This window comes from Anastrepha obliqua, chromosome 3 (assembly GCF_027943255.1).
Source record: "Anastrepha obliqua isolate idAnaObli1 chromosome 3, idAnaObli1_1.0, whole genome shotgun sequence".
Classification (NCBI taxonomy): domain Eukaryota; kingdom Metazoa; phylum Arthropoda; class Insecta; order Diptera; family Tephritidae; genus Anastrepha; species Anastrepha obliqua.
The window spans coordinates 98,381,812-98,401,624 of NC_072894.1; positions in this window are offsets into that span (position 1 = coordinate 98,381,812).

Consider the following 19,813-nt stretch of genomic DNA (forward strand, 5'->3'; position numbering starts at 1 on the left):
AAGACGAATTTTTCCGCCTTACCACCCACATTTTATCTTTCCTTTCTCTATTATTTTTACTGAATTCTATCCGAGTATAGTACAATGGTCTCCTGACTAAGCGCTTGGACTTGTACGACCCCTAAAAATCGAATCTAATCTAATCTATTCGTCGCGGATACGAGTTACATGGACCAATCGATCAGTCGAATTTTTAATTGCTTTTTCCAATATATTCAGATTTATAAACCTAAATGAGCCCAATCAACATAAATGCGATAGAAACGATGGTCATCCAGCTTCAATTCTTGCACAAGCTGGATTTTATAGGCACGTAAGCAAAAATCCAAAAAGTTTCCGCGCAGTCGAAGGACATAGGCCAACAAGTTGAGAACGATGGTGGATCGACATTTCAGCGTCTTCTTCAACATTTCGCTTTATGAACTTCGCGAGCATATTTTTTTTAATGTCCCATGGGACTCTTTTTTTCGGGATCCTATCTAGGTTATAAACCACTGTAATATCAGTCGTAGCTACGGTTCCGAATATTGTACGCGAAACCTATCTCATCCGCCCTAAGGGTCATTGTCCCACAACCGTGTTCGTTAGTCTAAAAATATGCCATCTTCATTTTCGTACAAGATTTTCTGTTTGTGACTTTTCATAGTCGGGCGAAATTTGCTCAAAAACTGTATCGTATTTCTATCTTGATTCAGTCGTTCCTGTTAAGTGCAAATGTACTTTTCTCTTGTGGAGAGCGCAGCTGCTTCAAATTTATTAATGCCTTTTCCTATCACCGGTAACCCACAGGCTTGAGATATCTATTGCTTCAGCCGCCGAGATCAAAACTGAAGTGTATGCCTGCTTGAGATATCTATTGCTTCAGCCGCCGAGATCAAAACTGAAGTGTATGCCCTGATTTACTACAATTTACCTCCTCCTTTTCTTCCTCTCTTAGATTGACATATGAAATTTGATGGCCTCCTGAAGTTCGCAGCGTTTGTCTCAGAGCGAACGGCTGCAAAAGGCGTATTCAGGACACGTTATCGAGTATCTGATCATCTAACCCGTCGAGCTTACCAGATCTTCTTTAGGCTTATAACCTTTTCCGAGCTATGGATATAAAAGCACGAATTTGAACTCTCAATGAATACAGTTTCCAAGTGGCACGCACAAATATGTGGAAAATCCACTTAATACGGCAGCATGCACGTGGAATTTGGAGGTGCAGAATTTGTGGAAATAGTTCTAGAAGAAACTTCAAGGTCCTATGCTGCAATCGGAATAAAATAATTGATGATGATGAATCTCCATTTAATTTGGTTGAATGGCATAATGCCCAAAACTTAATCGTTTTTGAGATATTTGATTTTAAAGATTATTTAAAAAAAGTTAATTTATTTTCTGTGTTTAGTTAAGGGGTGTCAATTAATAAAAATCATCAATAAAATTTTAGACAAACCCTGAAATTAAATATGGCTGCTCTATAAATTTCTGAATTTTCCTGCTGTACATCCAAGGCGAATCTATTATAGGTGGTGTTGGTAAATCAGCTAAGTTGTTTTTTTCTTTCGCCGTGTCCAGGCGATTATTATTTGTTTTCTAGTTTCTCAATACTTTGTCTAGTACCACCACCTTTAATGAATGCGCCTTGTTCACATACCTAATTAACAAAATTATAATATTTTGTGTAGAAACTATTTTGAAAATTATTTTAAAAACTATGCCATATACAAAATTGGGGTTTTCAAAATTTTTTCTTATATTTGCTTCCACTTATTACAGAAAAGCTCTACGTTATCGCCCCTTTCGTTATCTCTTACTCGAGTTACTCAACGTTAGAGCCATCTATCGGCAACTTGTTACCGCACTTTTTAGATCCCCCTATAAATATATAAACAACGCCGTGCAGTTTGATATGGAATAGTTTAAAATTGAAGCATTTTATTTTATTGCACGCAATAAATTGGAACAAGATTTAGATAGCCGTAAATGCGTGAGTGTTGATACAGAAGAAGTCATAGGAGGCTGATGGCAAACTGCACTTAAATCATCTAATTAAACAGTTAGATAAGCAAGCAAATTAGACACTATTCATGTCAAGGGAAAATTAAATATATTCTTTCTAATTTTTGGATGAATTTCTTAAGATATCCCAATTACCTAATACAACAAAGCAACTACGCGTATCGAGTGTAAAGACTCCCTCAAAATGCACAACCAGAGTTTACTGGCTGACTTCACTGCGACACATGTATGTATGTATGTAGGTATGTATGTATGTGTGGGTGCAAGCTCAGTCATTGAACTTGGTTATTTTTAAATATGAACTTCAAACTGCAAATAAAAATATTCATAGAGAATTTATAATTATTCAGATATGCCTGCACATTAGGGCGGGTCAATTTTTAGGAAACAATTTTTTTCGACAACGTTCCCGGATTATAGATAAAATTATAAGAAAAAAAGTCCATTCGAAAAAAGCTCTTAAGTAAATTTAAAGAATTTGAAATATACGCAAAATTGAGAGGGAGTTATGGTAATAAGAATAGAAAGTAGAAAAAAATTACAAGTACAGTGGAAAAAAATTCTAAAAATAATTATAAATTAATCATAAAATTAAATACAATTAAATTGTTTTAAAATAATTACAAAATACATTCAATTAGATAATTACAAAAAATTACAAAAATAAATACAATTGAATATTTGTAAAATAATTGCAAAAAATTATTAGGTGCGCGACACTTATTTTGATGAAAATACAACTTTATTCTTAAAAAATGGTTACAAGTGAATCATTCAAAGTATTGCCCATCGCTGGCTACTACTTTTGACATCTTTCTGGGAGATCTCGTATACCGTCGCGGTAAAACTGTTCATCTTTTGAGGTTATGCACGGATCAAGCCATTTTTTGATGTCTTCCTATGAATGGAACTGCTGGTCAGCTAGCTCATGTGCCATCGATCCGGACAGGTGATAATCGAACAGCCCAATATCTGGAGAAAATAGCGGGTGAGGTAGGATTTCCCATTTCAGTGTTTGCAAATGGGTTTTAAAGGGTTTGGCAACGTGAGGCCGAGCGTTGTCATGCTGTAGAATCACTTCGTCACGATGCGATGAAGAAAACCTTTCCTTTTTGCCGCTGGAGCAGTTGTTCACAGGCGAAAAAACGACGTTCAACATCACTTGGTTTTAACTGATAAGAAACCCAAGTCCCCTGTTTTTGAATCATTCCCAAAGCTTGCTATCGCTTGGAAACGGATTGGTGGGTAACTCCTAACATTGAAGCAAGCTCTTATTGCGCAATGCCTCCAATTCAGCGTCTTCGAAGATTTTTGGCCTTCCTTCAAGCGGACGGTCGTCAACATTAAAATCACCGTCTTTGAAGCGATGGAACCAATCTCGGCACGATGTTTCACTTAAATCAGCATCTCCATCAACTTTTTGTAGCTCTCGATGCGCTTCAGCCGCCGTTTTCTTTCGAATGAAAGGGGAAAATCAAAATTAACTTAAGAGCTTTGCCCAACTAGACTTTTTTTCATAAAATTATATGTAGAATTCGAATCTGGCTACGAATAATAACGAAAAAAATTCTTTCATACAAATTGGCCCACCCTAATGTATATAAATTCACATATTTTATAAAATTATACATTTAAATTTCATATTTTCTTACTCCTCGTCTAATTTGAAGCAACATTGCATTTTTTTGCAATTTTAATTTTACCTTGTCTTAACGTAAATTTTATTTGAAAGCGCTCATATTTACTTTTACCGCTCTTTTTCTCGTAATTCCATTCGTAGTAATTCGTTGTTACACTATCAGTGGTTTGTTTGTCAAACGAGCAACATGCAATAATGCCGTTTCTATATTTCTTCGACTATTTGCCAATTTTCTGTATTTTTGCGAGACAATATATTCTTGGTAATCGCAGAAAGACCGTCATCATTTCTTTCATGGAACCCATTGCATTACGGTAAATAGGGGAAAATGAACTCCAATTCGTATTGCAATCGCTTAATTGTGGGTAATGAAAAGTTGCGGATGCACTGCGCAAAACAGGTGAATGATGCACAGATAATTTAAAAAATTAGTTTCCAAACAATGGGTTTTTCTCTGTGAAGCATTCAATCTGGGCGCTAATTATTTTACTTTCAAAGCTAGATGAGTCAGAAAATTTGCTAAAAGCTCCAATTAAAGCTCACCAGCTTATTTAAACAAATCAGAGCATGCCATTTGTCAGCTTGGACAATGACAACATACCATGAGGAGTCCCTTGGAGTGTTTGGGAGAAAAATTCTGCGCAAGATTTTTAGACCTTTGCACGTTGGCCACGGCGAGTATCGTAGGCGTCGCCAAAGTTCAAAGGTCTGAGCTGTATGAGTTTCACGAGGACATCGACATATTGAAGAAAATAAAGATACAGCGGCTACGTTGGCTGGGTCATGTCGTCCGAATGGATACAAGCGCTCTGGCTCTAAAAGTATTCGATGTGGTACCACCTGTTGGTAGCAGAGGAAGACCTCCTCTGCGTTGAAAAGTACAAGTAATAATAGCAAATTATCTCAAAGAGATAACCTTACCACCAGTCTTTCAGGTACTTATTCCCCGAGCCCCAAGTGTCGACTGATTTTTAAAGAATTTGTGACCGTTTGCTTTCAAGCCCACAGTAGTAGTTGGCTTACTCGCTAAATCAAAATTTCTAATAGCCCGAAAAACACGCACTCAACTTATATGAACTGGACTATGTATATTAATCCATCCATATACCGATGATTTCTCTAGCAGTATGGCAAGCTGCAGCGTGCTGCTGAAACCATTGATCCTACAGACTATTGCCACGCACTTTTGGCTGGAAGACTCTTTGTTGATCACCACTGAGGAAGTGTGTGGATTGGCAACAACTGCTCAAGCGTTTAGTTCAGTTCAGTTCGAAGTCTGCAAAATCTCATTGGTAGATAAGCGGCAAAAAAAAAACAGGAAATTGGTCGCCATATTTTCAATTGTGTGGCGAATTGGCGCCTTAGTTGATTGTTAAGGTATGCCGTAAATCGGTTAAAATGTGCTGTGAACATCTGCTCAGCACCGATTTTGGATACAAATTTCCTCAAAACAAATGGAAATTCTTTGATTTTTTCAAAACATTTTCTTTCTGTGTATTATCAAAAGCGCAATTATTTTGCAAATTAAGACAACAACAAAATGTCACGGTAAGAAAACGAAGAATAGTGTAAAGAAAAACACTTGTTAATTTCCATTAAATTGCAACAACTTGACGATGACGACGGGCGGTCATTGTCATGTGCCTTGTATGTCAATATGCAGGTATGTATGTGTGTATGTGTGTTAGTGCATGCTTTTATGCTGGTGCGCCGTATCTCATTTGCGATTGCCATTGACGTAAGCGTACATATGTACGTGGGATGCACCAGCTGTTGGGTTGAGAGACAATCGTCTGACTGAAAATATGACTGAATGACTGACTTAACTGGCAAACTTGTTGGATTGTTAAGTTGAACTGTTTGTAATTGAAGAGTTGGATTGCCAACCGCGGCATGCAACATGAATCACATTGCATATGAAGAAAATAGCAAAATGTATGTATGTATGTATGTGAAGGTATGTAAAATATAAGGCAAGTAGGTATAATTACAAAAAATACTCGTGAGCAATGCAATATGAAATGAAATAGTAAAAATGGCAATGAAAAAGAGGCAAATAATATATTTTTAGTGAACTGTGGTAAGAGTAATAATTATGTATGTATGTATAGCAGATGCCCTGTAGGCATAAGCGAACGGGGATTTTTTTTTGTCTATATTAATTTACAAGTTTTTCTCAGCTTATGAAGAGGAAGGCGAGGAGATTCTAATAAATAAAAAAGAGTGTTTGGGATTTCCCCGCGAGTAAAAAATTCTTTTCACAGTCTACCCGCTTCATAATAGGGAACTGATGAAGCACTACCTAAGCTGGATTAATGAGCACAGTTTTAGTTTTTAATGAAAATGAAAAATTTGGGAAAAGAGGTTATCAAAAAAAAAACAATTTTTTTTTTTTAATTTTGAACAAAAAAAAAAATTAAATTTTTCTAAAAACATTTTTTTTATTATGCTTTAACCAAGCAACTAAAAAAAAGAAAATTACAAAAATTGAAAAAAACCCGAAGATATTTCACTTTAAAACCTTTATATAAAAAAGTTTTCACATGAATAATTAAAAAAAACAACAAATATAGAATAAAATATTTAAAATGATTAAAAAAAGTGATTTTTACCAAAAAATGTTTGACAAAAAACTAACATAAAAAAACAAATTTAACCTAAAAAAATAGTATTATTTAAAAAAAAAATAAAAAAACTGGAAGCATATTGAAGATATTTCACCTTAAAATCTCTATACCAAAATTTTCAATATTGAATAAATCTGAATTTTCAGCATAGAAATCTCAATATAATACAATAAATTCTTTTTAAATTAAAAAAAAACGCAATGTTTTACCATAAATTTTTAACAATAAATTAAATTAAAAAAAAAATGTTTTTTAGCCTAAACCTAATTTTAACTTAAGAAATAAAATTCAAAAAAATACAATTACAATTTTTCACTTTAAAATCTATAAACCCAAATTTTCATTATTGAATAAATCTCAAAGCTTTATATATACAATATATATTTTTTTGTATTTTTTTTTTCAAACGAAGTGTTAAACCAAAAATTAAAAAAAAAAAATTTAATATAAAAACCTGGGGCGGCACCGCTGCTCAATTAATTTATGACAGTTCGTCATTTGACAATAGTCGTTAGCACGCACTCTCTAAATACCTTCTTCTCTTCTCAACCGGCGACGAGACAACATCATTCGCAATTGTAAGAACAGCATATTCAAAAGCCGAATCCGTGGATTTTATTTCAACTAATAAATCCATAAAACCATTATAAAAATACAAAAAAAAAGACGAAACTAGTTCACTTTAAAATCTCAAATCAATATTGAATAAATCTCAATTTTCCACATTGAATAAATTTCAAAGTTATAAATTCATTTTAAAGGCTGCTTAAATTTCAAGGTCCGAAGTTGAATGTGAAGCACACCGTCAAGTTGCATTTCATTTAACATTTTTCAATTTCAAACTAATTTAATTTGAACCATGGAAAGATACATAATCGAGCAACGCGTTAAAGTTATTCAGGATTATTAGGAAAAGGGGCGTTCAAATCAAAATGCATATCGCGCACTTCGTGATTTTTCCGGTCAATTTAATGGTCCAAATGCGCGTACAATCGGAAAAATCTTGCAAAAGTTTGAGCAAACCGGGTCTGTAGGAGATGCGAAAGCACCAGTGCATGCTCGTGCAGCTCGTACTGCAGAAAATATTGCTGCTGTTCGCGATAGTGTGGTTGAAGAGCTGTCCACCTCAACTCGTCGTCGTGCCCAACAATTACACCTATCACGCTCGTTGTTGATGAACATTATGCATAAAGGCTTGCATTTACACGCTTACAAGGTGCAATTGACTCAAGAACTAGAGCCTCTTGACCATTTCAAGCGTCGTCAATGGCCAGAATGGTGGCAGGAAACGGCAACAGTGAATGACCAATTTTCGAAGAAAATCATCTTCAGTGATGAGGCACATTTTCACCTCAGTGGATTCGTTAACAAGCAGAACTGCCGCATTTGGGCAAATGATAATCCAAGAGTGATTTGATTTTTCCAAAATGTGGCCGGTCAGGCAGTTGCTGTGAATAGTGTTCGCTATCATGAGATGATAACGAACATTTTATGACCCGAAGTGGAAGGTATGGATATGGACGATATGTGGTTTCAACAAGACGGTGCCACTTGTCACACAGCTAACGAAACAATGGCTCTTTTGCGCGAAAAAATTGATGGCCGAATAATCTCACGTCGCGGCGATGTCAATTGGCCAATGGATCATGTGATTTGACACTGTTGGACTTCTTTCTTTGCGGCTATTTGAAACAAAAGGTGTACGTCGATAAACCATCAAAGAATTCAAGAGCTCAAGGATGAGATAATTCGGCACATTAACGGCATAGAACCTCAATTATGCCTCAGCGTCATCGAAAATTTGGACCATCGGATGGAGGTGTGCCGCCGAGGCCGTGGCGGTCATTTCGCCGATATTTTGTTCTACACGTAATTCAGCCAGACCGATATTATCATAATAAGGAAAAATGACAATAAATTTTTAAAAGAATTTTATTTTATTCAAAATCAACACCGGCCCTTAAAACTTAACCACCCTTTACATTTTCAAACAAAAAAATGTTTCGCCATAACTTTTGAACAATAAAATTAAATATTTGTAAACAATTGTTTTTGTTATATTTTAACCTAAAAAATAAAATTTTTAAAATTACAAAAAAATTGAAGATATTTCTCCTTAAAATCTCCATATCACAATTTTTAATAGGGAATACATCTCAAAGCTTTATATATATTTTTTTTTTTTTCAAAAAAAACAATGCTTAACCAAAAATTTTGAAAAAAATGTATGTTATTTAATATATTTTAAACTAAAAAATAAAAAAAAATTAATATACAAAAGTAAAAAAAAAGTCGAAGATATTTCACTTTAAAATCTCTATAAATCTCTATATAATAAATCTGAAAATTATAAATTTTTGTTTTAATTTTTCAAGAAAAAAATGTTGGAAGACAAATTTTGAGCAAAAAAATTAAATTAAAAAGAAACATAATTTTTTTAATATATTTTAACCAAAAAAATAATATTAAGAAATATACACGAAGGTATTTTACTTTAAAATATACCAAAATTTTCAATATTGAATAAATCTCGAAATTATTTTTTTTTTTCAAATATTTTTCCAAAAATTTTGAACAAAAGAATTAAATCCAAATAGAGTAACTGCGGGTATTGTGGTGTAGGCGGGTAATGTGGTATACCAGCTTTATTCGAAAACAAAAGACGTGGAAATAACGGGACCAAGTTAGATATTTCGGCATTTTCAGAATCTTAAGAAAGCGTGATTTGATTTGTGTTTTGCAAGGCATACAGTGAGTCAGTTGTAAAAAAATCGCGTGGTCGTGTGGTTGGCATTTTTTTGTGCTCAGTGGAAGATTTCTGGCAAATTAAAATCCTGTGCTTTAAACTGCATTTGTTCATCGGGAAGTAATAAGCGAGTTTAATACTAGTGAAGCATATAAGCAATATTTTTGTATATTTGGTCGATATTTAATTATTCAAAATTAATTTGTTCAAACCCTAATGCGGCTATTGTGGTATAGGTAAAGGCGGCTAAAGTGGTATAGTGTACCATATTACCCTCTCGATCAAAAAAATGCCGAAAAAAGGTGAAACACGAAAATGGAAAGCAGAGGATATGAAAAAAGCTATTCAAGCGGTTAGAAAAGGTGAAATGGGTATTCTCTTGGCTTCCAAGACATTTAGTGTCCCCCATACCACTCTGCAGCGCATGTCAAGAATGAGAAATCCATCGAGGAGCTGTTGACAACTAAACTTGGCCGGGCTCCGATTTTAACAGCGGAAATTGAAAATGACTTAGTTAAATATTTACTAGAAATGGAGTCAAGGTACTGGGGACTAACACGCGCAGACGTGCGGTCATTGTGTTATCAAATTGCCACAACAAACAACATTCCCAATAAGTTCTCCGTTATTAAACCGACACCGAAATGTTCTGAGTTTTCGAAAGCCAACTGGAACAAGCGTCGACCGTGCACGTAGGTTTTCTCGAGAAAATGTTGATATATTTTTCAAATTGCTGGAAGAAGAAAACGCAAAACATAATTTTCCGCCTACTCGTATCTGGAACGTTGACGAAACCGGAATATCAGTAGTTCCTTCGCAGCAGGCACAAATAATCGCTCGGAAAGGAAAAAACAGATTGGAACAATGACTTCAGCTGAGCGAGGATCGCTTGTTACAGTCATCACTTGCATGAGCGCAGGAGGTGGTTTCGTACCACCATTTTTCACCTTTCCACGAAAAAACCATAACCCTCTTCTAATGAAAGACGCTCCCCTGGCTCAAACTCGGCGTGCCATTTGTCTGCATGGGTTCAGATTCCCATCTTCACGAAATGGTTCAGGCATTTTTTAAGCGTAACGAAACCATCTCCGTCTGAACCTCTGCTTCTTATATATATATATAATATATAGAAGTTATTGATCTAGCTCGCGAACACAATGTGACTATACTTTCTTTCCCACCCCATTCAACACACAAACTTCAACCGTTGGATAAGGCTTTTATGGGACCTTTTAAGAAGTACTATAAAGACGAAATAAGACGATTTATGCGTGAACAGGGCAGAAAAGTTACACATTTTGATATGGCAGGACTATTTACTAAGGCTTATTTGAGGGTTCAAACTAGACAAATTGCAATAAATGGCTTTAAAGCCACGGGGATTTATCCGTTTAACAAACATATTTTCACAGATGCAGATTTTATAGCTGGGAACTCATCATCATCAGGTACAAATCAGTTTTAAATATAAAAAATCTTGCTAGATAAATATATTGTCTTCTCAGAGGATCCAGTTGAAACTATAAATTCAACGACAGAAGAAACCCCAGGGGCATCAACCATGGAAATTGAGCCTGAAACTCGTAAGTTTCGCAATAAAATCTATGGAAATTTTAGGAACGCTATTTAATTTGTTTATAGAAGCAAGCACAAGCCGAGGACTCGTTACTCCCTGGGAAATATCTCCATCACCAAAGCTACGAGATCCTCCACCTAATCGGAAAGGCCGGAAAACAAAGGCAACTGTTTTAACAACTTCGCCTTATAAGTGTAATTTGTTACAGAGCATTGAAAACATTAACAGAAAACTCAATGCTCCGGTTAATCCATCCCCAAAACCCTCTAATAAAAATAATATTTCTACCAAATCGTTTGTTGACTCGCATTCAAATGACAGTGAAGAGGAGATTCCAGATGTTCCACCAACAAAAGAATCCTCTTGCAACTACTGTGGCAAAATTTATGGGGAGGATATAATAATGAAGCCTTGGACCTCTTGTCTGCCATGCGAACAAATTTGGACCCACGAAAAGTGTATTCCCAATCGAAGTGCTATTTTTCTTTGCGATTCTTATAAGTAATATTCTTACAAGTGTTATGAATTTTATTGTTGCGTTTTTTGTCAATTGAAGTTTAAAATATTTTTGTTCAATAGGTTTTAATTCAGTTCATAATCCTTTTTTAAATGGTTCGCAATAAAATTTTAGTTATCAATCAAAAGTGACTTATTATTAAAGACATCATATGCGGGTAATGTGGTATACTATGCGGGTAATGTGGTATACTATGCGGGTAATGTGGTATACTATACCACATTACCAGAATAAGGTGTACTACATTACCCGCCAATTTCTTCAAGGGCTTGTTTCCGTCTTTTGCAGTATTTTCTTAAATATTTCTGAAACTCGCGGCTCTAAGGCTTTTGAAGCTAGGTTTATTTGAACTTAATAACGGTAGCATATTATTGATAAATTTTCATTCAAATCAATTCGATTTTATAGACGAAAATAAAATGGGTATACCACAATACCCGCAGTTACTCTAATAAATTAACCAAAAAACTAATGTTGAAAAAAAATTAAAAAAAGATCGAAGATTTTTCACTTTAAAATCTCTAACCAAAATTTTCAATATTGAATAAATCTCAAAAATATAATTTTTTTTAATGTTTTCAAAACAAAAAAAGAAGATTTTGAACAAACAAATGAAACATAAGAAAAAAAGAACTCAATAGCTCATGTCTTTCTAGACTGCAACCTTTTTTCGGCGGCAATTAAAAATGCCACGATCCACTTTTCTTTGCCTGCTTAATTTCCTATTTCTTGGTTTTTAGAAGGTATCCGCTAGTTTTCGCCTCGCTGCTCGAAATCATGTGCACTAAGAAGATTTGTTTCTGGCTAGTATTCTCTGTCGTGCTTTCTTCGCCCAAAAACGGACCAACACAATTTCGAGCCAACATTCAGGCAACTGCATTCTGCAACTGGTAAACTGCATCCTTAATATATATAAAAAAATATTTATTTGTTTTTGAGATATCGTCTGTTCTGTCAGGAATCTGATTCAAAATTAACGGGTCAATTACTTTCGGCAATTATTATATAGTTCTTTTGTTCTGAAAGTCAATACAATTTTGTCGGCTTGTCTTGTGCTTAAACGTAGGCTCCATTGTGCCTACTGGGTGTGTAGCATGCCTCTATGCATATATGTAGCGATGTGTGCGTTTGCATGAGAATTCCCACTTCATTACGGCACTCAAGCTTAGCATATTTGCCTTCACATTCATAATCAAAAGACGTCATCAAGGGCGAATTATGAAATTTGAGCATTTCGCTTTACCCCCGGGTTCTTTTTTTCTTTTGCTTTGCAAATTTATTTTTCTGTGCAATTTTTCGCTAATAAAAACTGTGCTTTGTGCGGTAAGTTCTTTAATGCCAGTTGTTTGTTATATTTTTTTGTATTTTTCTTCTTTTTTTTTTGTAACTTCTATTGCACACATGTCAAAACTTTTTCTTTGTTTGTTGCTCCCCAAGCAATTCATCAACACAATGGCAATCGGAGTAAGAGAAAGAAATCTTAGAAAATACGTGGAGCAGTAGAAATTAATTATAAATTGCACTAAATCAGCAGGTATGACGAGGAAAGTGCATTTTCTTGCTTAACTGAGGAAATTGGCAGAATAGAAGAATAACAAGGAGAAGAAGAAAAACAATAAATTGGAAACTCTTTCACATTCGCATTCTTTCCGAGGCTGCTACAAATCTATTCATCCAACCATTCAAATGCGGAAGTGTGGGCGTAGCACGCATGCGAGTGCCATGCCCACTAGATTTGTGCAGATAACGAGTGCTACATCCTCTCTGTCAGCGCGCAGACTCTATGGCTTAAGCGAGCTAAATGAAATAGTATCTTATCCAATCAATGGCACACAAAAAAAATATCTGGAGTGAAAGAAAAAAATTAGAAGGAAGAGGCCGGGTAAGCAGTTTAAGAAGCATCATTTGGGTATTCTAATCAAATTTCCCAGCTAAAATTACAACAAAAGGCTATAGCCGCACTCTGTTGCAGTAATTGCTGGAACAGTTGGTATTTTGTGTGGAGTTTGTATTTTTTTCCAAATTGCTTTCCCATTTAGATTCGCATTGTTAGGCATTATGCAATATGAGAAGATTTGACATGTGGGTTGCACTATTTAGAGAACGAGTGAGCGCTACAAAGCTACTTCCTGCTGCATAGAAAATTTTAACAAGATAAAAATGAAAGGAAATCGCAGCAAAGTAAATTTTGTTTGAAGAGAAATTAAAAAAAGAAAAAAATTACGTTGAGTGTTACAAAAATCGTAGCATTGCAATAGAATTCTTGCAACAAATTGTACGAAGTAATTGAAAAAGAAAAGAAAATAATCACACATACCTACACGTATACACATACATACTAGAATATGCCTTATATCCATCATAGCTGCCACTGTTGTTACGTTTTTGATGGATTACTTGCGGGATAAGATTAGAAATGGAAGATGTGAAAAATCAAGAAAATCGACTAAATGCAAGCAATCACGAACACATGCATACGCATGGCATACCCTGTAGGAAAATCTTTAACTACGCGAGTGAAATTTTAGAGATAGGTGGCAATTTAGAAGTTTAGAAATAGGTGCTAATTGCGAGCAAACGCGGTGAGTGTGAGGCAGTGTCCATGCTGAAAAGTCGCAAGTCGTGCTTGGGCTGACGCTGGTGACTCTAATACTGCAGCTTCTTGCTGATTCCAGCCGTGGTGAAGAGAGAGGGGAAGGGTGATGAGATGGCCCCAAGTTCGTGATATACACCTGCGCGATGCCAGACACGTCTATAGGACAAGTGCGCTGCGAGTAGCTTGACCCTATAGAACAGTATCCAAGGATGCCGGAAAAATTCCTGGGGACATCCCCTCTTTGACGAATTACATCACCTCTTTGACAGACCACGCCCAAGACCTTCAAGGGATCAGTAACGAGAGCCGATTAGATTACATTTTATAAGAGGTTTGCCCTTCGACCTTCCAGAGCAACGAAGCTCAACGCTTAATGAATGGCAACGAATATGGGCTCATCATCCACTGATCGATGGACACATGGGCTCATCCCAAACATCGAAGCATGGTTGCAACATAGATTTAGAGAGGTTCAGTTTTACCTAACACAGTTGACGACTAGACATGGCTGCTTTCAACATTATCTGCATAGATTTTGCCTGGCAGCTTCACCATATCTTTCCAGCTGGCCTGAAAAGCTCGAAGATGCGAAGACTATTCTAATGTTCTCGGTTCGCAAGAATGCGCGAGGAATTAATCCTGGCGTGTGGCATACAACCGAATGTGTGTGATCCAATAAACATCATGTACAGCTCAAAAACCTGCTGAGATGCTTCGTGCCATTTTAATAAGCCGGTGATGCGGTCGCTGAGTGAGCGCGATGAAGAAAGGGGTGAAGAAGGGAGCGATTTCATCAGCAGCAGATAAAGGCTGATACTTATGACGCCTGAGTCTCTATTCATTTAGAAACAGAATTTGAGAGTAGGTCGAATAGAGACGAACTGAGACAATCACAGACGACTAAGTTAGTCACTCACGACTAAATCAAACAGTGGCAAGACGGTATGCTTGTCATAACATTACGGTTTTTTCGATGCTCCTTTTGATCCCACCTACTCTGGAAGCAATTGAAGACTATCTTCGACGTATTACCACCATATGTTCCAGGCAGAGGACCTGGACGCAAGTTCCTATTATGGTCAATAGACACAATCACGGCTCCAAGTCGATGTAATGCAAAAGTGCAGTCTCCGGTGCAATTCAGCCGAAAGGGGAGGTTTGTTTCAGTGGTGCGAAGGTACCTATTTAATGTTTCTGGCATTTGTTTCCTTCCACAAAAACAAAAAACAAGAAAAAAAAGCGATTATGTGAAGATGATGTTTGTCAAACTCAATAATTGAAAAGCATTTTGCGGGTGGATTTTAATAAAATATTTTTTAAGTAAACAAAAGTAAAGTACAAAACGGACTCATCTAGAAGCTGAGCAAAAAAAGAGGTATTGCACTTCTCAATAGCAACCATAATACAGAAGTTTCTATTGCAAGAAGAATTCCGTATGATCTGTAATAAAAACATTTTCTTCAAAGTAATTCATCTTTTACTAGTATGGCATTAACATCCGCTAGCCTACGGGTGGTGCATTCAACAAAATCTGCCTGGGTATGAAAAAAACAGACACTCAACGACTTCTTACCAGGAGAATACTGTAGAGAATTGCTGTAGTACCGCACAATTTTACGTATTTCGGCTACCTTTCGTTTGAAGTTTTTAATTTTCCCTAAATTTTAATAAAAACATAGTTCGTGCTATCAGAAATATTATATAGTACAATATAAATCTTAGTCTCAAACTTTGTACAAGATTTATAAATCGGCGAATACCCAAAAATTCAAAATATCAACAAAAAAAAAGAAACAAAAATGGGTAGCCGGTTTTATAGGCCATTCAATTTAGTGTCATAAAGAGTAAAGTTTAAGTCCTTTCAAGCTTTCGTTAATTTTTGCCAATTTTTTAGACTGAAGGTGTTGCGCATTCACTCCATATAAAATAAAATCCCCTGCAAAACGAAAGGAGAAAACGAAGTATCTCCTGTCATCGGCGCCCGCGTCAATGTTGACTGTTATCATCATAAGAGACTTCGTTTATTTGGGAACCAGCATTTTCGCCAATAGTAAATTTAGCCTTGAAAACCAATGGAGAATCTCTCTTGCCAAAAGTGCTACTTTGGAGTAAGCAGGCAATTGGGCAGTAAAGTACTCGCTCGTCGCAGAAGCTTGGACGATGACTACTACATAAATCCGATGAGGCTGATCTTTACATGTCGACGAAAACGAATAACGCAGGCGATGGAACAACGAGCTAAATGAGCTTTACGGCGATACAGACAGAGTGCAGCGAATAAATAAAGGATTTTCCAATAAGAGGTATTATTTTGATATTCAAAGAAAAATGCTATTTTTTAATATAAACGATCGGATGTTTATTTCATTATAAAGAGGAAGGTATGCTGTTAATAGTGGAAAATAACATCAGGCAAATGACCACCACGACCACGCTTACAGGACAATATCCTTTTCATGAAATTTTCCATAACCGAATTGCAAAGTGGCTGCTCTATGTCCTCGATAGCCTCACGAATTCCATCTTTTAGGCCTTTCACGTGGCCACAAAGAAAAAAGTCATAAGGTGTTAAATCACAAGATCTCGGTGGCCAATTTTTATCACCTCTTTGAGAGATAAAACGGTCCGGAAACTTTTCACGTAAAAGATCAATGGCTTCGTACACAAGCAACGTAGCGCCGTCTTGTTGAAAATAAACGTTGTCGAGACCAATACCATCCAATCCCGGCCATAAAAAATCGTTAATTATCTCTCGAAAGCGATAGATAACACCTGTTATTGGAAAACCCTTTATCTAGCGGCTTCGTTGGCTAGAATAGACGCAACCGGATCTCTGAAAATTTTCAATGCGGTACCAGCTGAAGAAGGCTCCTTTGGCGTTGGAAAGATCAGTTGGAGAAGGACTTAGCTTCACATGGCCCCTAATAAAGGGTGATTGAATTGGAGGTACTTTTTCCAGTAGAGGTTTTTTGACCGATGATTGACATGAGTACTGTCAAACTAAATACATGATGGCGCTACTTGCCTCATGAAACAATGCGATGATTTACTGCGTCGTCGTTTCGGTGAACAATTTAGCTCTCGTCTCGGATCACTGGATTGGCCGATTGACCACCAAGATCATGTGATATCACAGCTTTAAACTATTAGTTGTGGAGGTATGTAAAGTCTAAATACTTTGCGGATAAACCAGCTTCAATTGAGGCATTGAAAGCCAACAATACTAAAGTTATTCGCGATATACCGACCGCAGACCTCTAGTGAGTTATTCAAAATGGTCTGATTATCTACAATATACAATAAAAAATAAATGTCACGAATAGTTATACACAAGGTTAATAAAAATTGACCAATCAATTTGAATTTTCGTTTTTTTTATATCAGTTTAAAATCCAATACCTCTAAATTGATCAGTCTTGATTAGAAATTTCCTACGAGGTATACACAAGCGTGCATGTGTAGCTCAATCGATTCGGAAGATGAAATGCCCGAAAAATTGAAGCCAAAACACACAACACGACAGCATTTTGTTAGAGGAAAGAAGCAAACAAATTTCTATTTAGGCAAGTAATTGTTGCCAACACTACAAAAGGCCAATTTCGAATGACGGAACACACGCACACATACACATTTTGCTACCTGCGCATCGGAGAGCTAATTCTATAGCTGTTTTGCGAAAATTCGAATCAAAACATTTGATATTTCTTTTCATTTACTACTGCTGCCTTCACCCATTGCATGAGTCTTCTTTGTGCTGCAGTTGGTATTTGTTCTATTTTTTATCAGTTTCATCTTTTGCTCTTGTTACAATTGCTACGAAAAGGTGCAACACATGTTGGGTAAGTCTTTTGCTTTTACCTTTGTAAGATTGTGTTGCAATCCATGGCAAAATTCTACTTCAGCACCTGTCATCAAATGCGTCTTACGGGTACCTCTACCTGCATTTTGCATGTGAGCCAGCCCATTCTCGTGCACGCATATGTACGTGTGCAAGTTGCTTCTCTGCTCAACTCACACATCCACTGTGCGTGCGGCTTATCAGTCGGCTTATTGAGTAACAAATGAGTTCATCGCAAACGTATCGATTGCGTTTGCGAGCGATTTCTCAAGTAATGTGAGATTTCGCAAGGCAGCAAAAATTAGTAATAAATTTTTATGCTGAATGAAATGCCGATTGTGTTGTTTTTTGTTGTGCTTTGTGCAATTTTCACGTAGTTATGACAATTTTCTCTGGAATATTGACCATTTTTTAGAATTAATGTGTTTTGTCTAACTCAGACTCCTTTTGTATAGCTCAGGCGAGATTTTTCAACGTCTGCAAATACTTCTTTGAGGAACACTACTTGGCTGCCTTTGATCGATGTGTAAGTTATTCATTGAAACTCTAGATAACTGAAAAAAAAGATCAGCCATATCCTACGTAATTGGTGCGATTGGCAAAATACTTCTGAATATTTGTAATGAAAGTAATATATTTTTCAAATGGAAACTAATATTTTTTCAAAGAGTTTTATGTTTTATGTTTTTATAAAAGCTGTACAAAAAAATTTTGCTTGAAAAATTAAACTAATTTTCTAAAAAGATGAAGTGGCTTAATTATGCATGCAAATCTGAAATCGCTTCGTATTTAACGGATCCATGACGCTTATGAAATTTATGTATGATTTGCATTTTATTTTTTTTTTGTTTTTTTGGTTCTTTTTTTATTGTAGTTTTGTGAAATTTGATATAAAATAGCTGAAAATTGATATTCTTCAATGAACAAATGATATTTTTATCAAAAAATCATAAACAAATTCTTAACTTCTTACAAAATATTAAATTTAAAAACAGTTATACCAATTATTTGTTACAAAAAATGAAAGTAAGCAGGGGATGGCCTTAATTATTAGTTATCACTCTTTTTTTCTTTTTCTTTCTTAAGTTTAATAGGTAAAACTACTATCTGGATTATTATTTGGATCTTTTATAAATCATCCTAATAGACCTACACTCCATGCTGATAAAAAAAATTGTATTCCAAAATATTTAATATAAATTCAGACATTTTTTTGTATTGAAAAAAAACTTTGCAAAAAACCGAATAGCACATACAAATTTTGTTTTCTATTTTTGATTATATTGATACTGAAGATGATATCGGCATTTTTACTGACTGCCAGGTGGCGATAAAGTACCTCACACAGCAGTTGACAACCTCAAAGGTAGCCTTTAAGTGTCTCTTATTGAGATGGCTGAGTCATTTCACCCAAGGGTAGCATAGGTTCTTGGCCATTGCGACATCAGGAGAACTGCAAGCCAATGTTCTACCAAGACTGGGCACCATGTTGACGGACGAGTACACACACAATGACATATGCATATCCTTACATTGAGAAAATATTTAAGAAACTTATTTTTGAGAAAATTGTTAGAGCAGCGAATGAAAGATGTTGTAATGAACCCACAAGTAGAATCCCAGATGATACACGCGCACACACTTGACTTCTGCAGAAGCTGTCTAAAGAGGATGAGAAAAAAACGCATTTTCTATGCTCTATCCAGACGTGAGTACAGCCTTTTTGGGAAGACAATTTTTTGTTGAGTTGGAAGATCTCAGTACTTTGGAAATCACATTGGTTTTACGAGTGATAAGGTAAGTTCTCCACACAGCATCACCATGCGTGTTGCATAGTGGACAACCACTTCAGCTTAAGCTAACCTTGATTATATCAAACTAGATGTAGGACATGTACCTCCTTTTTTCATTTTACATAACACAACCGGATCCAAAAAAAATTTCATAACATCACTAAGCAACATGTACTCAATCCATACTTGGGCTGCATCGGCCTATATGTAGCATTTATTTATATTATTTTTATGTATTAATATTCAACAATATTTGGCTATATTTCAGACTTGAAAATGAGTAAGATAACAATATATACAATAATATTTGAATATTAAATCTAAAATTGAAAGCAAATGAACAACACTCATTTTATCATATCAAATGCATTAGCATCATATAAGGACAATAATAAATCGGCAATTGTTAAATGCTACATATTTGTCTTATTTCAAAAGGCTTAAAATAATTCAGAAAGCAATTCAGAGTAAAAA